General features: G+C 39.0%; 1 protein-coding gene across 2 annotated transcripts in view; it reads right to left on the reverse strand.

Annotated features, from left to right (window-relative positions):
* The window catches only part of LYPD8 (LY6/PLAUR domain containing 8), a 37,172-nt gene that overhangs the window by 11,995 nt on the left and 7,911 nt on the right, over positions 1-17,266 (reverse strand). The window contains exon 1 of one of the 2 annotated variants that reach the window (XM_067732424.1): positions 3,314-6,926. The exons of the other annotated variant lie outside the window; for it this stretch is intronic. The gene's annotated coding sequence lies outside the window, so the exon portion shown is untranslated. Of the gene's footprint in view, positions 1-3,313; positions 6,927-17,266 lie in introns of those variants that run through there. 2 annotated transcript variants of the gene reach the window in all.

Genomic DNA, 17,266 nt, shown 5'->3' on the forward strand with positions numbered 1-17,266 from the left:
TCCAGTGTCTAGCCAAGGACAGACCGGAAAATCAATCTGATCAATGTTAATTCTTTTCGGAAGGTCTGGGTCTGAATACAGACTTTGCTCCTCATGTCCCGTAAGTTACTTACTAACCTGGCTTGCTGGTCCTGAGCTTCCCATCTGTAGAAAGAGAACAACAGACTGAAGAAACACCTGCTGATTATTTCATCCTGGAATCCTTACCCTGTTCCATTGTGTTTTTTCCAGTGTCATCTAACAGTAATGCCATGGGGGCATTTGATCTTGTGTGATGCAGTGGCAATCCCTGAGCTGGGCTGTGCATGACCACTAACAGCAGGCCTGGGTCTGCCCCTCCCAAGGCCCTGGGCAAGATGAGTATCATTATCCCTTTGACAGATGAGGAGACTGAGCCACAGAGAGGCCTCTCTTCCAGGTCTTCAGGTACCAGGGCCAACACAGCTTATGTAGGACCAGCCTCTGCCCATAGAGTTGAGAACATCTACCCAGCTCTCCTCCTCCCTGTTCCAGGGTCACCTCTCTGTCATCACTGCGGGGCTATCAGGGTCCAAGGGCTGGGGTCAGTCACAAGGTATTACAAGAAGACACCCCGCTAAAGCAAACCCTCCTGACTAGCCAAGAAGTCCAGGGACCCAAGAGAGACAAGGTCTCAACACACATCCCAACTTTTGCTCTTAAACTAAGCACAGTGGGCACACCTCAGTCACCCTGGCTCCATTATCCCCTTAGAAGAAGACAAGGCTGGCTGTCCTTATGACCACTCTGTGGGGCAATCTGGGACTCACTTGGATCCTGGAGAGTTATCCTAGGGTGTGAACCAGAACCACTGTGGGAAATGGGCTTCTCCCATTTCCCTCGATCATTAGCAGACAAAGCTTTGAGGTGAGTTCTTAGAAGAGTCCACTCTGTTTTGGAATAAACATGCAGAGATGTGCAGCATCAGGGCAGGATGGCCAGAGCAGGAACTCCAACAGGTGTCCAAGCCGAGAGCTAAGCAAAGGGTTCAGTCGAGAACCTCCACCCCTGCTTCGTCTGCTCTCCATCTATGTTTGCTTCTGGAAGCTTTCGTTGACTGGCTTGTTCCTCCACCTTGGAAACGTGAGAACAGGCTAAAAATAATGAAATTGCTGTCCCTAACTGCAGGCACCATGCAGGAGAAATGTGCATGACCTGAGAGATAGTCCATGCTCTGTGTAAGGTGGTAAGCCTCTGAGTCTTGAGTTCCCCTTTTGTCAAATGGGAAAAGCATTGCCACTCACTCCTTAAGAGTAATTCTGAGAGTTAAAGGAGATCTCTTGGACAGACACTTAGTATACATCCATCATGTTGTAGGGACTCCAAAAAATGATTACTCCCACTACAGTTACTGCTCCTAGAGTTTGCACCAGTGACACAACAGCCTAGGGGGACACACCAGGTCACATAGGGCAGGGGTTAAGGTGGGGCCCGACCTCAGAGCACGCTGCTGCCACCTACAGATCGATTAAGCCTGTACCATTAGTTGCAAGTTCTCTGAGTCTCAGTTTCCTCACCTGAGAGAAAAGGGACATCCACAATATCCAACTTTTCATAAAGATTAAGAGGAAACACATGGTGCTCTTTGCATGGGGTATACACTATTATAAATTTGGTCCAAGGACATTTTGCTATGATTACCATCAACTCAGTCACTGACAGTTTTCCTGGGCTTTCTTTGTGGCAGGCAACAAATCAATGTCTAGGACCAAATCAGTAATCATCTCAGGACATTTTCAATATGACCATCTCTCAAAAAACTCCAGGCTCTAAATATATTTTAAGAGTCATGTACCAAAATGTTCATTGCAGCTCTATTTACAATAGCCCAGAGATGGAAACAACCTAAGTGCCCATCATCAGATGAATGGATAAAGAAGATGTGGCACATATATACAATGGAATATTACTCAACCATAAAAAGAAACGAAATTGAGCTATTTGTAATGAGGTGGATAGACCTAGAGTCTGTCATACAGAGTGAAGTAAGTCAGAAAAAAAAAGACAAATACTGTATGCTAACACATATATATGGAATTTAAGAAAAAAAAATGTCATGAAGAACCTAGGGGTAAGAGAGGAATAAAAACACAGACCTACTGGAGAACAGACTTGAGGATATGGGGAGGGGGGAGGGGGAGCTGTGACAGGGCGAGAGAGAGTCATGGACATATACACACTACCAAACGTAAGGTAGATAGCTAGTGGGAAGCAGCCGCATGGCACAGGGATATCGGCTCGGTGCTTTGTGACCACCTGGGTGGGTGGGATAGGGAGGGTGGGAGGGAGGGAGACGCAAGAGGGAAGAGATATGGGAACATATGTATACGTATAACTGATTCACTCTATTATAAAGCAGAAACTAACACACCATTGTAAAGCAATTATACCCCAATAAAGATGTTAAAAAAAAAAAGAATTATTGCATCTGACATTATAAAACCAGTTTGTCTGCCTGATCTACTAATGTGAACTTCCACTGGGTTGGTGAGAAAGAACAGACAGGCCTGGTTTGACACCTGTCTACACCAGTTATGAGCTGTGTAACCTGTTTAGGATTCTCAGTATCTCCATCAAAACAAAGGGACAGAGATGTTCATGGTTGCTCATTCACATAGTGGCTGACACACAAAGAATGGCAGCTGCCTTCCCCCCATCCTTTCTCTGACAATTGAACCTTAAATGTCCTCATTTATTCAACAAATATGTGTTTGGGCATTTACTCTATGCCAGACACTGGGTAGTGTGGTTACAAAGTTAATGAGACATATGAGTTCCTCGCCATCCCTAAAATTTTAAGCTAATAACAACTACAAACAAACAAGGAAACATTTTTTTAGTAAATAGACAAAGATAATTGCAAATTGAAGATTTGTTATGGAAACAAAATGGTAACTGAGTTAGGAAAGAATAGGGTTGAGGCGGGAAGACCTCTCCAAGAGGTGAGAAGGAAACAGGCAAGGGAAGAGGGAGGTCAGATGTCTCCCAGAACAGAGCAAAAAACATGAGCAATAAAGGTTCCTCAGTGAAGAACATGCCTTGCTGAAGGAACTGGCAAAAAGGCACACCAGTGTATTGAAGAATCACAAGGTTACATCCACACCTTACTGAGCTCATTTCAACATTTTATGTTGGCTCTTCTCACAAACAGCTTAGATGAAGTGCAAAGAGTACCAGGCTTTTTGACAGAAAGTGAGAGTTCAAAACCTAGTTTTGCAATTTACTAGTCAGGTGTTAACTTTTATCCATGAATCACAATTCCCTTACATAAAATGGTAAAATTAGTAATACTTACCTGGGAGAAAATGGATGGTGACTCCCTGCCCTTCATCCATGAAATAGAATGGGAAACAATTAATTTGTCACTGGTTTTATCATTCCTAATGAATGTGGTAGGTGAGCACAGGCTCAGAAACAAGACATCCCTTACAGACCATGTCAAGGTTATTGTGTCCATTTGGAGCAAAGTCATGCTGACTGGGAGACTATACTTTCTTAATATAGGATTGAATTACATTGTCTTGAGAAGAATATTAAGACTCAATTTTGCTTTCTAGGTAATGAGTGAGGTAACCTGCAATTTTCCCATTGTTGAAGAGTCTGAACTGATCCCAGCTAACCCCCTCCCCCACTCCGTAGCTCATTCTTCCTCTCTTCAGAACCAACAACCCCGGGCAGAGGACAGCCTCCATTAGCAGCTGGCCAGAGCCCAAGGTGATAGCATTGGTGAGATTCCAGAAGGGAACAAGGGATGAGATTCTGTGTCTCTAGGGATGCAGTGGAGTTGAGTTTCCCTGGGGAGTGGGAAGGAGGGAAAGCAGAGATAATACTGGAGGCTTCATAGGAAACAGAGGGAGATAAATCAGGGAGGAGTGAGAAGAGGTAGACCCAGAAGAAAGAAGAATCATCCAGGACCCTCCTTCCCTCCTTCTGCTTCCTCTTTGAGACCCAAGACAGAAGTGAGTTGACTCAGGCTCCTTCTGGATGTATCGGTCTACAGCACCCAACAACCTGTCACTGAATGCACCTCCACCAGTGAGCAAAACTGCCCTGCTTCAGAGAGGTGTTACAACCACTTTCTCATCACTCTGATGACAGATGGTAGTGCTGTTTTTGTTTGTTACTTTTCAACATAAAATCTAGAAAATCTATGGCAGCTTCAAATATTTGCTTGGGAAACCGGGGGGGCAGACAATTCATTCTCTTATTCAGTTTGTCCTAAAGTCAGAAGCTAGAATGGTGAAGGGCCAAGAAGAACTGGCAAGCTTAAAGGAAGAAAAAACAAGTACAAGGGCAGCTGAAGACAGACAATACATAAGGCTATTTCCTGCATCTTGCTTACAAGGCTGCGTCTATATGCTTACTGGTACAGGGACAAGCTTTCCATGCCTTTGGGACTCATTCAAATGGCATACTCCTATAGGGAATACCATGCTACTTCAGAAATTAAAAATGAGTTTTTAAAGGGTGACACAGTGAAAGGCCTATACTGACGCTGGTGGCAATAAGGAAGTATGGAATATAAGGCTTGTTTCTATTTCTGGTTTTCATAGGCGGTGTGATTTTGGTCAAAGTCCTTCCCTCATATGTGCCCCAGGAAAGACACTGATAAGTCCAGAATTCAGTCTAGTTTCAATTGTATTATTTTAACAGAACCAACTGGTCTGAGGCTTCAGTCCCCAGAATTTGAATCTCTTTTCTGAGTACAAATATGGTTCTTGAGATTGGGCAACCTGACCTTAGTGCAGACCATGTGCAAACCCATCACACAAAGCCTTTTAAAACTATCTCATAAGTTAAAATGTATTTGAAAAGTTCATAAGGGAAAAATAAAGACAAAATCCTTGACAAAAGAAAACATGGTCAAAGAAACCTCACATTTTACAAACTGGGTTCCACTTCAGTAATGGCAACATTAGAAGCTCTGTGGATCCCCTCCCCAATGAAATAAGCATAACTGGTGAGAATTACTAAAAATATAACCATGTAAAAAATCTCTGAAATTGTATATACATATATATGTGTGTGTATGTATGTATATATATATATATATATATATATATATATATATATATATATATATATATATGTATGTATGTATGTATAACTCAAATAGCAACCATAAGTTGGAGTGTGGCTATACTAATATCAGATAAAAAGGATTTAAAATGAAAAAGTATTGCTGGAGATATATGGGGACTTTTATAATGATAAAAGTATCAATCCATCAGGAAGATATAAGGGTTATGAACAGATGTGTACCTAAAGAATACATGAAGATGCCAAACAACTAGCAAGATAGGAACACAACCCCACCCATTAGCAGAGACACTGCCTAAAATCATAATAAGGTCATAGACACCCCAAAACACACCACTGGACGTGGTCTTGCACACCAGAAAGGCAAGATGCAGCCTCATCCACGAGAACACAGGCACCAGTCCCCTCCACCCAGAAGCCTACAAAAACCACTGAACCAACCTTAGCCACTGGGGGCAGACAACAAAAACAATGGGAACTACAAACCTACAGACTGCAAAAAGGAGACCCCAAACACAGTGAGTGAAGCAAAATGAGAAGACAGAGAAATACACAGCAGAGGAAGGAGCAAGGTAAAAACCCACCAGACCAAACAAGTGAAGAGGAAACAGGCAGGCTACCTGAAAAAGAACTCAGAGTAATAATAGTAAAGATGATCCAAAATCTTGGAAATAGAATGGAGAAAATACAAGAAACGTTTAACAAGGACCTAGAAGAACTAAAGGGCAAAAAAACAATGATGAACAACACAATAAATGAAATAAAAAATTCTCTACAAGAAAACAATAGCAGAGTAACTGAAGCAGAAGGATGGATAAGTGACCTGGAAGACAAAATAGTGGAAAAAAGGACTGCAGAGCAGAATAAAGAAAAAAGAATGAAAAGAATTGAGGACAGCCTCAGAGACCTCTGAAACAACATTAAATGCACCAACATTTGAATTATAGGGGTCCCAGAAAAAGAAGAGAAAAAGAAAGGGACTGAGAAAATATTTGAAGAGATTATAGTTGAAAACTTCCATAATATGGGAGAGGAAATAGTCAATCAAGTCCAGGAAGCTCAGAGAACCCCATACATGATAAATCCAAGGAGAAACACTCCAAGGCACATATTAATCAAATTATCAACAATTAAATACAAAGAAAAAATATTAAAGCTGCAAGGGAAGGGCAACAAATAACATACAAGGGAATCCCCATAAGGTTAACACTGATCTTTCACAGAAACTCTGCAAGCCAGAACGGTGTGGCAGGACATATTTAAACTGATGAAAGGGAAAACCTACAACCAAAATTACTTTACCTAGCAAGGATCTCATTCATTGTCAAAAGAGAAATTAAAACTTTTACAGACACGCAAAAGCTAAGAGAATTCAGCACCAACAAACCAAATTTACAACAAGTGCTAAAGGAACTTCTCTAGGCAGGAAACACAAGAGAAGGAAAAGACCTACAATAACAAACCCCAAACAATTAAGAAAATGGTAAAAGGAACATACATAGCGATAATTACCTTAAATGTAAATGAATTAAATGCTCCAACCAAAAGACACAGACTGGCTGAATGGATACAACAACAAGACCTGTATATATGCTGTCCATAAGAGATCCACATCAGACCAAGGGATACATACAGACTGAAAGTGAGGGGATGGAAAAAGATATTCCATGCAAATGGAAATTAGAAAACACTGGAGTAGCAATTCTCATATCAGACAAATTGACTTTAAAATAAGGACTAACACAAGAGACAAAGAAGGACACTACATAATGATCAAGGGATCAATCCAAGAAGAAGATATAACAATTATGAATATTTATGCACCCAACATAGGACCACCTCAATACATAAGGCAAATGCTAACAGCCATAAAAGGGGAAATTGACAGTAACATAATAATAGTAGGGGACTTTAACACCCCACTTTCACCAAAGGACAGATCATCCAAAATGAAAATAAATAAGGAAACACAAGCTTTAAATGACACATTAAACAAGATGGACTTAATTTTTATTTATAGGACATTCCATCCAAAAACAACAGAATACACTTTCTTCTCAAGTTCTCATGGAACATTCTCCAGAATAGATCATATCTTGGATCACAAATCAAGTCTTAGTATATTTAAGAAAATTGAAATCGTGTAAAGTATCTTTTCCAACCACAACACCATGAGACTAGATATCAAAAACACGAAAAAATCTGTAAAAAAATACAAATACATAGAGGCTAAACAATAAACTGCTAAATAACCAAGAGATCACTGAATAAATCAAAGAGGAAGTCAAAAAACACCTAGAAACAGATGACAAAGAAAACACGACAGCCCAAAACCTATGGGATGCAGTCAAAGCAGTTCTAAGAGGGAAGTCTATAGCAATACAATCCTATCTCAGGAAACAAGAAACATCTCAATAAACAACCTAACATTACACCTAAAGCAATTAGAGAAAGAAGAACAAAAAATCCTCAAAGTTAGAAGAAGGAAAGAAATCATAAAGATCAGATCAGAAATAAATGAAAAAGAAATGAAGGAAATGATAGCAAAGATAAATAAAACTAAAAGCTTGTTCTTTGAAAAGATATAAAAATTGATAAACCATTAGCCAGAGTCATCAAGAAAAAAAGGGAGAAGACTCAAATCAATACAATTAGAAATGAAAAAGGAGAAGTAACAACTGACACTGCAGAAATACAAAGGGTCATGAGAGACTACTGCAAGCAACTATATGCCCATAAAATGGACAACTTGGAAAAAATGGATAAATTTTAGAAAAGCACAACCTTCCGAGGCAGAACCAGGAAAAAAATAGAAAATGTAAACAGACAAATCACAAGCACTGAAATTGAAACTGTGATTTAAAATCTTTCAACAAACAAAAGCCCAGGACGAGATGGCTCCACAGGCAAATTCTATCAACATTTCGAGAACAGTTAACACCTATCTTTCTCAAACTCTTCCAAAATACAGCAGAGGGAGGAATACTCCCAAACTCATTCTACAAGGCCACCAACATCCTGATACCAAAACCAGACACCGATGTCACAAAGAAAGAAAACTACAGGCCAATATCACTGATGAACACAGATGCAAAAATCCTCAACAAAATACTAGCAAACAGAGTCCAACAGCACATGAAAGGATCATACATCATGATCAAGTGGGGTTTATCCCAGCAATGCAAGGATTCTTCAATATACACAATTCAATCAATGTGATACACCATATTAACAAATTGAAGGGGAAAAACCATATGATCATCTCAATAGATGCAGAAAAAGCTTTTGACAAAATCCAAAACCTATTTATGATTTAAAAAACCCTCCAGAAAGTAGGCATAGAGAGAACTAAACTCAACATAATAAAGGCCATATATGACAAACTCACAACCAACATCATTCTCAATGGTGAAAAACTGAAACCATTTCCACTAAGATCAGGAACAAGACAAGGTTGCCCACTCTCACCACTATTATTCAACACAGTTTTGGAAGTTTTAGCCACAGCAATCAGAAAAGAAAAAGATTCCAAGTCGGAAAGCAGAAGTAAAACTGTCACTGTTTGCAGGTGACAAGATACTATACATAAATAATCTTAAAGATGCTATTGGAAAACTACTAGGACTAATCAATTAATTTCATAATGTAGCATGATACAAAATTAAGGCACAGAAATCTCTGGCATTCCTATACACTAATGATGAAAAATCTGAAAGTGAAATCAAGAAAACATTCCCATTTACCACTGCAACAAAAAGAATAAAATATCTAGGAATAAACCTACCTAAGGAGAAAAAAGACCTGTATGCAGAAAATTATGACACTGATGAAAGAAATTAAAGATGTTACAAACAGATGGAGAGATATACCATGTTCTTGGATTGGAAGAATCAACATTGTGAAAATGACTATACTACCCAAAGAAATCTACAGATTCAATGCAATCCCTATCAAACTACCACTGGCATTTTTCACAGAACTAGAACAAAAAATTTCACAATTTGTATGGAAACACAAAAGACTCCGAATAGCCAAAGTAATCTTGAGAAAGAAAAATGAAGCTGGAGAAATCAGGTTCCCTGACTTCAGACTATACTACAAAGCTACAGTAATCAAGACAGTATGGTACTGGCACAAACACAGAAAGATAGATCAACGGAACAGGATAGAAAGCCCAGAGACAAACCCACGCACATATGGTCACCTTATCTTTGATAAAGGAGGCAGGAATATACAGTGGAGAAAAGACAGCCTCTTCAATAAGTGGTGCTGGAAAACTGGACAGGTACATGTAAAAGTATGAAATTAGAACACTCCCTAACACCATACACAAAAATAAGCTCAAAATGGATTAAAGATCTAAATGTAAGGCCAGACTGTATCAAACTCTTAGAGGAAAGCATAGGCAGAACACTCTATGATATAAATCACAGCAAGATCTTTTTTGACCTACCTCCTAGAGAATGGAAATAAAAACAAAAATAAACAAATGGGACCGAATGAAACTTCAAAGATTTTGCACAGCAAAGGAAACCATAAACAAGACCAAAAGACAACCCTCAGAATGGGAGAAAATATTTACAAATGAAGCAACTGATAAAGGATTAATCTACAAACTTTACAAGCAGCTCATGCAGCTCAATAACAAAAAACAAACAACCCAATCCAAAAATGGGCAGAAGACCTAAAGAGACATTTCTCCAAAGAAGATATACAGATTGCCAATAAACACATGAAAGAATGCTCAACATCATTAATCATTAGAGAAATGCAAATCAAAACTACAATGAGGTATCACCTCACACCAGTCAGAATGGCCATCATCAAAAATTCTAGAAACAATAAATGCTGGAGAGAGTGTGGAGAAAAGGGAACACTCTTGCACTGTTGGTGGGAATGTAAATCGATAGAGCCACTATGGAGAACAGTATGGAGGTTCCTTAAAAAACTACAAATAGAACTATCATATGACCCAGCAATCCCACTACTGGGCATATACCCTGAGAAAACCTTAATTCAAAAAGAGTCTTGTACCAAAAGGTTCATTGCAGCACTATTTACAATAGCCAGGACATGGAAGCAACCTAAGTGTCCATCAACAGATGAATGGATAAAGAAGATGTGACACATATATCCAATGGAATATTACTCAGCCATAAAAAGAAATGAAATTGAGTTATTTGTAGTGAGGTGGATGGACCCAGAGTCTGTCATACAGAGTGAAGTAAGTCAGAAAGAGAAGAAAAATACCGTATGCTAACACATATATATGGAATCTGAAAAAATTTTTAGAAAAAGACCATGAAGAACCTAGGGGCAAGACTGGAATAAAGACACAGACCTATTAGAGAATGGACTTGAGGATACGGGGAGGGGGAAGGGTAAGCTGAGACAAAGTGAGACAGTGGCATGGACATATATACACTACCAAACGTAAACTAGATAGCTAGTGGGAAGCAACCACATAGCACAGGGAGATCAGCTCGGTTCTTTGTGACCGCCTGGAGGGGTAGGATAGGGAGGGTGGGAGGGCGGGAGATGCAAGAGGGAAGAGATATGGGAACATATATATATGTATAACTGATTCACTTTGTTATAAAGCAGAAACTAACACACAATTGTAAAGCAATTATACTCCAATAAAGATGTTTTAAAAAATGGGCAATAGATCTGAACAGAAATCTCACAAAAGTTATGCAGATGAGAAACAAACATATGAAAGTTTATTCAGCATCATAAGTCATTAGAGAAATGCAAATTAAAACAACAATGTGATGCCACTACACACCTATTAGAATGGCTAAAATCCAAAATACTGACAACACCAAATGCTGACAAGGATGTAGAACCACAGGAACTCTCATTCAATTGTTAGTGGGAAAGCAAAATGGTAGGAGTAGGAATTATATCAATAAATCTACAATATACTTAATAACATATGTATGTTCAGGGTACTGGGTCAGGCACCAGAGATCCTGTCTTGTTAACAGCTAATATTTTTGAGTGCTTATCTTTCTCCAGGGAAGTTTATTTTTGTTAGCTGGAATCCTGTACATAGATTATATATATACTCATTAAATACTCATAGAAACACCGTAGGGTAAACCTTATTATTATTTCTATTGTAAGATATGCAAACATGAGTCTCACAGAGGTAAATTAACTTGCTGAATGTAAATGATATAAAGATGTAGAGAGCCAGTGAATTTGGAGAACAGAAGCCATTATCCTGGAGGATAGTGAAAAATGCCAGACCTTCTCTCCTAAGGCTGGTAGGGATTCCCAGAAACACAAAGAGGAGGAAGGGAGTAAGTAGATAAAGACATATTTGAGTATGCTGACATTTTAGGGACTATCCACTAAGATGACCTACTTTATGGCCAACTTTTTCTGTCAAGTCAATTTCCAGGAAATTCCAAGAGAGTTTTAAGACATCAAATTATTTCTGGAGAGAAATCTAGAGCTTGGTGAGAACAGCCCCATAAGACGCAGGTCCTGGGGTTCAGATGACGTTAGCCCCTTATTCCACTCTCAGCCTTCCATTTTCATTTAGACCTTATGAAGATGTGATCAAAGTGCTTAGCATTCAGTAGGCCTCAATAAATCGTAGCTGTTAGCACGTAGCATAGCTTATGATGTTGTGTTCCATTATATTACTGTTTATCATTGCTACCTGGGAGTTAAATTATAAACTCAGTCTGCAATGGGCTGAACCATATATTTGTAAATTCACATCAGACAGAATATCTTCTGGGCCAGTAAGAACTTTTCAAACTCTTTGATCATGACCAATTTTAAGAAATAGATTTCACATTGCAACCCAATACATACACACACCGAAATCAAGCAAGACCCCATGGGGCCTTCCCAAGGACAGAATCCCTATGTCCTCCACCTCTTGTTTGTAAAATACTTCTAGCCTCTGAGACCTTCCTGAGTTCCAAAGAGCAAATTTAATCAGAAAAGTTAACCAGTCAAGCAAGACAAAATAATAATAGTTTAGCCATAAAACAAAGTCAAGGATTGTTAGTTCCTCCTCAAGGGCTATAGATAATATCCAGAGCCATATCCTTGAGTTGTTTTAGAGATACCAAAACCCCCACCAGTTGGAAAAAGTTAACCAGAAGGTTGATGATTGTGATATGCAAAACATCACACTGTTATCTAACCATCAGCCAATCAGAAAATTGTGAACAAACTGATCATGCACCCTGTGACACTCTCCCTCACACTGTGTTTAAAAACTCTTCCCTAAAAGCCATTGAGGAGTTTGGGTCTTTTGAGCATGAGCTGCCCATTCTCCTTGCTTGGCACCCTACAATAAACACTGTACTTTCCTTCACCACAACCAGATGTCAGTAGATAGGCTTTGCTCCATGTTAGGTGAGCAGACACAACTTCAGTTCAGTGAAAACACAACTTGAATAAGTTTCATAAAATAATACTTAATCCTTAGTACAAGCAATCTAATATTCTCTATTCTATTTCCTCTTTTGTTTTGTTTTGCTTTGCTTTGTTTTGTTTTTTCTATACTGATGGACAGAAAGTATGGCAATTATGATCACAAACTCTAGGGACAGCCCAATTGGGTTTAAATTCTACTTCTGAAGTTGAAGGATACAAAATTGACAAACAGAAATCAATTGCATTTCTATACACTAAGGATGAAATAGCTGAAAAAGAAATAAAGAAAACTATTCTGTTCACAGTAACATAAAAACAATAAAATACTTCAAAATAAGTTTAACCAAGGAAGTGAAATATCTGTACATGAAAACCACAAAACTTGCTGAAAGAAATCAAAGAAGATGCAAACAAATGGAAAGACATCCTGTGTTCATAGATCAGAAGAATTAATATTGTTAAAATGTCCATACTACCCAAATCCATCTATAGATTCAATGCAATCTCCATCAAAAAACCAATGACATTTCTCACAGAAATAGAAAAAACAATCCTAAAATTTGTATGGAACCACAAAAGACTCCAAATATCAAAAGCAATCCTGAGAAAAAAGAAGAAAGCCAAAGGTATTACACTTTCTGATTTCAAACTATACTACAGAGCCACAGTAACAAAAACAGTATGGTACTGGCACAAAAATAGACACATAGACCAATGGAACATAATAGAGGGCCCAGAATTAAACTCCTGTTTATACAGTCAACTAATACTCAACAAGGAAGCTAAAAGCATCCAATAGGGAGAGGATAGTCTCTTTAACAAATGTTGGGAAAACTGGACAAACACGTGCAGAGCAATAAAATTGGACCCCACAAAATTACTCACAAAAATTAACTCAAAATGAATGAAAAACTTAAACATAAAACCTGATACTATAAAACTCCAAGAAGAAAGGTTAGGGAAAGAAAAACCACTCCTGGACAGTGGTTTTGGAAATGATTTTTTAGGATATGATACCAAAAACACACACAAAAAAGCAAAAATCAGCAATTGGGACTACACAAAACTTAAGAGCTTTTGCAAAGCAAAAAGCAAACAAACAAACAAAAACCACTTACAAAATAAAAAGATAACCTACAGAATTGGAGAAAAATTTTGCAAACCATATATTGGTTGAGGGGTTAATATCCAAAATATATAAAGAACTCATACAACTCAGAATCCAAAAAATCCAGTTAAAAAATGGACAGAAGAACTAAATAGACATTTTTCCTAAGAAGACATCCAAATCACCACAGGCACATGAAAATATGCTCAACATCACTAAACATCAGGGAAATGCAAATCAAAACCACAATGAGATACCACCTAACACTTATTAGAATGGCTATCATCAAGAAGACAAGAGATATGTTGTCAAGGACATGGAGAAAAGGGAACCCTTATAAACTGTTAGTGGAAATGTAAATTAGTTTAACCACTATGGAAAACAATATGAAGGGTCTTCAAAAAATTAAAAATAGATCTACCATATGTGACCCAGCAATTCCACTTCTGGATGTATACCCAAAGGAAATGAAAACAGGATATCAAATATATATGTACACTCCCATGTTTATTGCAGCATTATTCACAAAAGCTAAGATATGGAAACAATCTAAATGCCTATCAACAGATGAATGGATAAAGGAGATGTTTTATACATATATATATAACATGTAATGAAATATTATATATAATGGACATTATATACATATTATATATACATAATGGAATATTATTCAGCCACGAGAAAGGAGGACATCCTGCCATTTGCAAAAACAACATGGATGGACCTTGAGCACATTATGCTAAGTGAGATAAGTCAGACAGAGAAAGACAAATACTGTATGATATCACTCATATGTAAAAATTTTAAAAACCTAACTTGTAAAAACAGAGAATAAAATGGTAGTTACCAGGTGTGTGTGGGGGGGTGAAGAGACAGGACAAATGTTGTTTAAGGCTATAACTTACAACAAGTAGTAAATAAGCCCTAGAGATACAATGCACAATACAGTGAATATAGACAACAATATTGTATTATTATAATCATCAAACTTGCTAAGAGACTAGGACTTAATTATTCCAACTACTTAAAAGAAAGGATAATTATGTAATGTGATAGAGGTGCTAATTATCCTTACAGTGGAAATCATATCAATGTATAGAACCAAAATGTTGTAACTCTTAAATTTACAAAATATTATATGTCAAATATATTTCAATATAAATAAATAAATATCCCAGTTCTGCCAGGTATTAACTCTGTGACTTAAGGGCTCTGTGCCTTAGTTTCCCCTTGTGAAAACTGGAAATAATAATAGCGCTACTCATAGGGTAGACATGAAGATTAAATGAGGAAATACATGTAGAGCACTTCAGACAGAGCTTGACAGTGAGGGATGTTTACATGTTTGTACAGTGACAATAATTACTATTTGTAAAAGCTAGTCAAGACCCACTGTATTGACTTTATGACTCAGTAACAGGTCAGAGCCAGTAGTTTAGAAACCATAGCTAGGGGCTTCCCTGGTGGCGCAGTGGTTGAGAGTCCACCTGCCGATGCAGGAGACGCGGGTCCATGCCCCGGTCCCGGAGGATCCCACATGCCGTGGAGTGACTGGGCCTGTGAGCCATGGCCGCTGAGCCTGCGTGTCCAGAGCCTGTGCTCTGCAACAGGAGAGGCCACAACAGTGAGAGGCCCGTGTACCGCAAAAAAAAAAAAAAAAAAAGAAACCATAGTCTATACTATAACCTGGACTGAGACCTTCAGATCTGAATAGGCTGCCCAGCCACACAGCACCCAAGGAGGGCAGTGTCTGCAGCCAGTGTGAGCAGGCTCCCAAGCAAGCAGTCAGCAGAGCTGGACCCTGTCACACAGATGTCACCAGGCTGTCTGCACCCTCACGTCATGGTAGTATCCCCTCTCTGTGATTCACAGCTTACCAGGACACCTTAGGACCATCTGCTACCTTTCAGTCCTTGCTCACTGAATAGAGAGGCTGCATTGGTGAAGAAGAAGCTGCTCCTTATGATAACATAAAAGGGGGATATGTCAGTGGCAAGATTTCCTTATTCTGCTAACTAGGGCCAGAGACAGAGAATTCGGAGCCTACAGTCAGGGAAGAGGAGGTCTGCTGAGGTGCTCTCACTTTCTTTCCAGGGAGAGGGGTGCCTTACATTAATGGAGAAAGCTAGGGGCCAAAGAGCCATTCTGCAAGGGCCCCTGCCAAGGACCACTGCTGACATCGGCTCAGAGAAGGCTGCAGTGTTGATGAGACCTCATGCAACGAGAAAAGTAAGGTGTTAGTAACATTGCATGTGACAGTAGAAAAACCAGTGGGAAGGAAGAACCTTAAAAAGTTGCATCTTTTCCATCTTTGACACTCCTGAAAGTGACCCCCTTGGCCCCAGCAGCAGCGCTTCTCACACCCCTGATTCATACCCCTTCACAGTGCCCAGGCATTTGAATCTAATGCTGGCTTGACCCAGAGGAAGCAGGAGTCCATGAAGACAGCCATTCTGTGTGTCAGAAAGGAAAGTTAACAGCCCTGGGATTACTTCTGTCATCCAGAAAGCAGAAATTTTCTCACAAATGTCAGTGTCACATATGAAGGACCAAGGAGCCAACCTATTGGCCATGATGTGACAATCTGAGCAGCAAATATTAATATATAAGCAAGACTCTGAAAGACCATGAGTTCACAGTGACCCTCAAAGAAAAAAGTTCAGCCAGTGGAAGGTAATATGTTTCATTTCTATCCAGTTTACCAAGTAGGGAAGGGTAATAGCCTGGATAACGGGCCCCAAATATATTAGTTCCTAATCCCTGGAACCTTAGAATGTTACCTTAGATAGCAAAGACTTTGCAAATGTGATCAAGTTAAGGATCCTGCATTGGGATCCTGGGTGATGTGGGTGGACCCTAATTGCCATCACAAGTGTCCTTATAAGATACAGGCAGGAAGAGATTTGACACAGAGAAGAGGAGAAGGTGATGTGTTTGTGAAGGCAGAGATTGGAGGGATGCAGCCTCAAGCCAAGGGATGCCAGCAGTCAGAAGCTGGAAGAGGCAAGAGATGGATTCTCTCCCAGAGCCTCTGGAGGGGGTGTGACCCTACCAACACTTGGATTTCAGTCCAGTGAAACTGATTTCAGGCTGCTGGCCTCCAGAACTGTGAGGGAATAAATTTACGTTGTTTTGAGCCACAGCTGAATGGTAATTTGTTACAGCAGCCACAGAAAGCCGATACAGGAAGTGTTCACGGGAAATGGGTTTTTGCTTCTTCTGCTAAGTACAGACTTACAATGGTTTGACTCATGTTTTTTTGACTTCACAATGGTGCAAAAGTAATACGCATTCAGTAGAAACCATACTTTGAATTTTGATCTTTTCCTGGGCTAGCAATATGTGGTACTATACTCTCTCATGATGCTGGGCAGTGGCAGTGAGCCACAGCTCCTAGTCAGCCATGCAGTCATGAAAGTAAACAACCAATACACTTAGAACCATTCTATACCCGTACAACCATTCTGTTTTTCACTTTCAGTGCTATATTTAATAAATTACAAGAGATATTCAATACTTTATTATAAAATAGATCTTGTGTTCTTTGATTTTACCCAACTTTAAGCTAATATTAGTATTCTGAGAACATTTTTTAAAATTTTATTCTTTTTTATGGCTGAGTAGTATGTCATTGTGTGTGTATATATATATATATATATATATATATATATATATATATCGCATCTTCTTTTT

Source organism: Pseudorca crassidens, chromosome 3, assembly GCF_039906515.1.
Source record: "Pseudorca crassidens isolate mPseCra1 chromosome 3, mPseCra1.hap1, whole genome shotgun sequence".
Taxonomy (NCBI): domain Eukaryota; kingdom Metazoa; phylum Chordata; class Mammalia; order Artiodactyla; family Delphinidae; genus Pseudorca; species Pseudorca crassidens.